Source organism: Echinops telfairi, unplaced genomic scaffold (assembly GCF_000313985.2).
Source record: "Echinops telfairi isolate 266 unplaced genomic scaffold, ASM31398v2 ScPeMD7_2291;HRSCAF=2852, whole genome shotgun sequence".
Lineage (NCBI taxonomy): Eukaryota > Metazoa > Chordata > Mammalia > Afrosoricida > Tenrecidae > Echinops > Echinops telfairi.
The window spans coordinates 18128831-18135773 of record NW_022106189.1 but is presented as its reverse complement, the minus strand read 5'-3'; positions in this window follow the sequence as shown (position 1 = coordinate 18135773).

Sequence of the window (6943 nt, the reverse complement as noted above, 5' to 3'; positions counted from 1 at the left end):
TGTGTGTGTGTGTGTGTGTGTGTGTGTGTGTGTGTGCATGTCATGGCTCTTACTTCTGTAGATCATATACCAAGTAAAGGGATTGGTGAATCCTATACTATTTCTATTCCCAACTTTTTAAAGAAGCGCCAGCCTACTTTCCACATTCAATTAATGTTCGCACCAGCATGTATGAGGGTTCCAGGCTTTCCACACCCTCATGAGTGTTCATTATTTTTTGTGTTTTTGAATTTTTCTACTATTGGTAGGATTAGATAATATCTCAGTGTTTTTGATTTGCTAATGATCTCAAGCATTTCTGTATATTTGCTGACCATGTCCCTGTCTGCTTTGGTGACATTTCTGGTCATGTCCTCTGCCCATTTGTAAAGTGGACTGTCTATTTCTTGCTGGGGTGTTGTGTTCTATATAAAATGTAGTGATTCGCCCCTTGTTTGATGTGCCATGGCCAAAGTTTTATTCCCAGTTTGTGGGTTCTCTGTTCGCTCTTTCAGTGAAGTATTTTTGCTAATTTTCAGGAGGTCTCACTTGTCTAGTTGTCTTCTGTTGTTTGTATAATTTTCATCGTATTTGATAGGGTGTTTATGCCACGTATCAGGGCCCCTAAATGTGGTCCCCTGTTCCTTGGAGGCAAGGATGGCGAGACTTAGTCTTACACACTTTGGACCTATTGTCAGGAGAAACCAGTCCTGGAGAAAGACATCAGCTTGGTAAAGTGGAGGGGCAGCAAAAAAGAAAAAAGAGGAAGGCTCTCAATGAGCTGTCTTGACACGGCGGATGCAAGGATGGGCTCAGGCGCAGACACAATTGCAAGGATGGTGCAGGACTGGGCAGCGTTCCCTTCTGCTGTGCATAAGATCACTATGGGTCAGAACCGACTTAATGGCATCTAACAACAACAACTACAAGTTTGTCCCTCCTTTTTGTTGCTGATATATATCGTTCTGGGTTCTACATTTACCTATTTGATGAATATTAAATTCATTTTATATATAGTATGAGATATGGGTTCTGTTTCGGTCTTCTGAAAATGGATATCTAGTTTTTTCAGCAATCATTTACCAAGAGATTGTCTCTTCTCCATTGAATGTGTTTCAGTCTTTTGTCAAAGATCAGCTATCCATAGGTGAATGGATTTACTTCTACGGTAAGGTGACCAGATTTAAAGCGGGACACCATTGACCGGGTGGGGGGTGGGGGTGTGTTTGGTCTATATGAACCAAATTTGGTTAAAAATTTGGTCTATATGAACCAAATAGATCGTTCCCTAGCTTGTTGTGCATTCATTCTAAAAATCGGGACTTTTTTAAAACACCAAAAATCGGGACTGTCTGGTCACCTTATTCTAGGGTCTCGATTCTGTTCCATTGGTTTATTGATCTATGATACGAGTTCCATACTGTTTCAACTCCTGTGTCTGTGTAGTAGGTTTTGAGACTGGAAAGCGAGAGGCCTCTTATTTTGATCTTCTGGTAGTTGTGCCTTGCTTATTTCCATATGAAGTTGGCAGATAGTTTTTCTATCTCTTTAAAGAACAGTGCTGGAATCTGGACCAGGATTGCATTACACCTGCAGATTACTTTAGGTAGTACTGACATTTCCAGGATATTAGGTCTTCCTGTCCATGACTATGTTTTAGTCTTCCATTTACGTCTTTATCAAACCATGTTAGTTTAGGTTAGTGTGTTTCCAGAAATTTGTCCGTTTCTTCTAAGTTTTCGATTTTATTGGAATATAGCTCTTCATAGTATTTTAATCACCCTTTTTATTTATATTGTTTCTGTTGTAATATTGCCCGGTTCATTTCTTATTTATATTATTTGCACCTTCTCCTTTCCCTTGTTAGATTCGCTAGTGATGTGTCTAGTTTGTTAATGCTTTCAAATAACTAGTTTCTAACCTTGTTGATTCTTTTGGCTGGCTGGTTTTCAGTTTCATTTATTGCTGCTCTAATCTTTTTAATGTTTTTTCTTTTGGTGATGATAGCTTTGGTTTACTGCTCTTTCTCTCATTGGAGACGTTAGGCTTAGTGTTGATTTTCATTCTTCTTTTTTGATGTGTACACTGCTTGTGATAAATTGCCCTCTGAATACTGCTTTTGCTGTGTCCCAAAAAGTTGTGTTTTCATTCTTGTTGGATTCAAAATTTTTTGTATGTCATTTTAATCACTTCTATTGCCTAGCAGTTTTAAAGCAGGATGCTATCCAATATCCGTGCATTTTATTCCCCCCCCCCCTTGATCTTTCTATTGTTTATTTTTAATTTTACAACTGGCCCTTTATAGCATGTCCTTTTCTCATTTGTTGGATTTTGCCTTAACTTCCATTTTATCAGAAAGTAATATTGTCACTCCAGTTTGTTTTTTCTTGCTGTTGGTTTGGTAACTTTTTTCCATTTGATTTTTAGTCTACTTTTGTCTTTGTGTCTATTTGACTTCCTTTCCCCTTGAAAGTTCCGTAACTACATTACTTTATGCTTTTTTGTGTGTAATTGTCCTTCTGTTTGTACATAGGTTCACTATGATTTGGAACTGAATTGATGGCACCTGAAAACAAGTTGATATCTCTGGTAGGTTTGTTTCACTTTGGATGTTCACGTGTCTTGGCTGATCTCTAGTGTGATGGTGCCATATAGATTAAGCTCAGGGTGTTGTCTACTGTTATTGGGTCTCTGTCTAAAGACCTCTCCTTAACGTTTATTGTAATTTTATTTTTCCCTTTGATCTGTTTTTCACAAATGTATTCAATTTCTGTTTATCAGAAATTCCTTATTTCACTGTCATATTTGAAGGACAACTTGACTTGGTATATTATTTTTGCTTGCGTTTTTTTTCCTTTCTTTCAGACTTCTAGATGCCATCCCATTTTATCTTCTTGCCTGCCTGGTTTCTACTGAGAAATCAGAGTTCACTCTTGTGTTTTACTGGAGTTGGTCTCAGGATTCTTTCCCTTGGTTTGGCACGTTTGATTATGATATGTTTGGGTGACTGTCTTTTGAGGCTCATTCTTTTGGGGGTTTGAGGGATTCATTCAGTTTTTTAAACTTCATAGCTTCTCATTTCTCATAATGTTAAGGGAGTTTTCTTCCAATAGCTCTTTGACCATTTTCTCTGGCTTTCGTTGTGTCTTCCTGTCCTGGGATTCCTATCACATGTCAGTTATTCCTCTTGATGGTGTTACACATAATTCTCAGGCTTTCTTAGGAATTTTTTTGTTCTTTTTGTTTTTAAAACTGTTCCTTTTGCATATTGGTACTTGATTAAAGTGGAGGAGCATTAAAAAAGAGGAAAACCCTTCACGAGATGGATTGACATAGTGGCCGCGGTGATGATGGGCTTTAACGTAACAATTGTGAGGCTGGTTCAAGGCCAGGCAATATTTCATCCTGTTGTACATAGGGTTGGAACTGACTGGACAACACCTAATAACAATAGTGTTGAGAGTTTTGTCTTTAAGCCCATTTATTTAGCCTTTCATGGATTCAATTCGACACCTTAGCTCTTTCAATACATTATCTATTTCTCAAATCTTCTGAATTACTTGCCATTTTTGTATGGTTTCTCATTTTTGGTTTATTTTGTCAATTTGTTCTTATAGTCTTTTCCTAAATTCTTCTAAAAATTTTCCAGTGTCTTCCTTGACTTTCATTTGTAGTTTTTCGAGCTTTCCCTAAATTCAGTGAAGTAGTTTAATACCAACCTTTTACAATTCTTTATCAGGCAGTTCCCAGACCATTTCTTTCTGAAAAGAGTGCTCTGATGCTACTGTTCCCTTGTTTGAGTCATCTATCTCGTTTTTTTGTGTGAACTGAAATTGTCTGTTGTCTCAGAGAAGTTGTGAGGTTGTTCTATTTGTATCTAATTGAAGATTTTATGTTGATGAGACCTGAGCCACCCACTACAACCACTCACTATTGATGGGTGCAATAAAGAAGGTGAGTGTGTGTGCAGCTCTCTCTTTGCTGCCTGTATAACACTGTTGTAGTCCAGTTTGGCTGGTGTTTTGGGGTATTGTGGCAATTACATAATCTCCTGTCACCCTGTGAAAGGGTGGAGTCTAGCCTGTCAATCACATCGCAGCTTGAGGACCTCATTTGGAGGTGCCACAGAGATAAATAGCTCACTGGAGGCCAGATACACACTCTGTCTGCTTCGTCTTCCTGATGAAAAGACACATGAAGCTACATTAGATCCTGGAGCTAGAGGAGCCACGTAGAGACCCCTACAGTGCTGTGATGCTTCCACTGCCACTGGATCCACAAGACTTTCCACCTACTGCCCTGTGATCTTCCTGCATTCCGTGTCATTGCATGTTTTGCATGAGTCTGAAGAAGAATTTCTAGATTGGTATCAGACATATGTGCTAATATTGGACTAATGGATTTATCTGGACTGGGCTGGAATTTTTCCTTAATGTACAATTACTCTTTATATAAAGTTCTTTCTTATACACATATGAGTGTCTATGAATTTGTTTTTCTAGTCAACCCAGACTACCACAGGTATTTCATGATGATCATCCAGTGATGCCAGGGTGGGTAATGGCTGGTGCCCTGTGAGTGTGGCTGCAGAAGGTATGGATATGTTTTAGGCATGTGGGCACAGTTGTTGTCTATATCATGTGGGACAAAGAGGGGGGGAAAGAGAGGGAAAAAACAGTTAGAAGCAATGATTTTAAATGAAAGGGGGTTAAAAAGTATCAAGATGTGTTAGGCTGGATTGACTCGAGAAACAAATTCATTGATACTCATACATGTGCAAGGAAGAGTTTTATATCAAAGAGTAGTTAGTTATATAACAAGAAAGGATCCTAGCCCAGTTCAACTCAAGTCCATAAGTGCAATATTAGTCCATAAGTCCCCCGTCAGACTTAAAAAGCCACATGCAATGATATAGAATGAAGGAAGATCACAGGCTGGTAGGTACAATGTCGCATGGATGCAAGGTTGGTGGAAACATAAGAGGGCTCCCGCAGCTCTCTAGGTTTCCAACCAGCAGGAAATTGAAGGCAGAAAGCGAGGCCTGCCTTCAGAGCGCTATATATCTTGGTTGTGTCTCCAAGGGACACATCAAGCTGCAACCTGATTGACAGGTTCAACTCCACCCATATCTTCTTACAGGTGGCATGTTGGCACAAAAGAACTATCACACAGGAGAAAGCAGGCAAACAACATCAAGGAAAAATAATTTAATAGGTAAAAAGAAAAAAAACCTACAAAAAATTAGGGAAAGGATAAACAATGAAAAGAAACAGCAAGGAAAATAGAGAAATAGATACTATTCAAAAACAAGGAAAAGGAACAAAAAGGTCAAACAAAAACTAAAAGAAAAAACTGGGATGTGAGCAGGGCATCCCTTCAGCCAGCCACGGAGCTCACTGGGTGGGGAGGGAGAAGATGGGACCCCTGTTGCGAGGTGGAGTTCCTGCTGGCCTCTGTGTTCTCTGGGGTCAGGTCACTTGATCTGGAAATTGTTGCTGCCTCCTCAGACAGTGACTGAGGTCAGGGTGCTTGTTACGATCCATGAAGACACAGCTCCAGCCACAAGCAGAGCGGGCAACACAAAGGGTCTTGGCCATTGGGAGTGAAGGTGGGAGCTGGGCACATTGCACGTCTGGTCACCAAGAAGGTGTGGAACACAGGGGAGGAGCCTGCCTCTCTTATTGCCAGCCACCAGGTGCCAAGCTGATGTCTGGGTGGAATACTGGTTGCAAAAAAGTTCAAGGCTGTCTCATCTCTCACTACTTTTATTCAGCTTCTTGCTCTAGTTGGTTGGTATCCAATGCACTTCCCTATCCATTTTTCTGAAGTTCAAGGTTCCAGGATCATCCTCTGTATCTGTTGCATCTGGTCTCTTTTGTTTTTTTATGTTGATTGCTTTCTTATTATTAAAGCTTGAGAAGTTTTTATCGTATGGACACAAATGATGTCTCAGTTATAGACACTGAAAATATTGCCTCTGAGTCTGTGATTTGTCTTTTTACCTTCTAAGTAATGTTGACCAAAGAGCCGAATCTTCTGGAAGAGCTTGTGTAGAATTGGTTTTATTTCGTACTTAAATGTTTTATTTCTTACGTATTGGTGACATGGGCAGAAACCTAGATGACTGAGAACATCCCAAGGTCATTCAAAGAAGGAGTGAGTGAACTTAGAGATGCTTAGAAATCCCAGACCCCTGCCTAAATTCAGCCAGCTCAGGCAATCCCCACTTGCACTGCTCCTTTGGAGATCAAAGAAGACAGACATGTCCTTTTGGGGCCAACAGCAGATCCAATCCACAGGAGTCACAGGGGTTGCAGTTCAGAACAAGATGACAACAAATTGAAGAAGGATAACCCCTCTAGAAGTAATGAGCTCTCCATTTCCAGAGGCGTGTGGCTGACCCTCAAAGTTGTTGTACATTCCCCCATCACAAGCTTTGCGATTTCCTTTCTCCAACTGCATAAACCTTGTGGTCTGTCTAGCCCCGTGGTTATCAACCAGGGATTCATTTGCCTCTGCAGGGACTTTTGGCAATGACTAGAAGCATTCTTGGTTGTCATGACTACTGGGAGGTTGTACTAGTGCCAGAGATGCTACTGAGAGGCCCATAATGCACAGGGTAGTCCCCCAATCTGGATATCAAGCATGCAATTTCAGTCACCTCAGGACATGGGGTCTGGCACTGAGCAGGTAATCAGGCTGTCAGGGGCTGAGCAAACAGTGCCAGACTGATTCCCACAAGCTGGACCTCTGAGTCCAGGGGAGTCCATGCTCTGGCAGGCCCCTGCCACCACTCCTGGGCCTTGAGACCCATTCCTACCCTCACCCTGTTTCAGGAAAGACTTCCAGCTTGCACATGAGGGGGAGAAGAGAAGGGCAGTGCAGGTCCTGTTCCTAGTCGAGATCAAAGGGAGCCCTGGTGTGGATGGGCATTGCCAGGAACCCCCAGGGGGTCCTCTTTCCC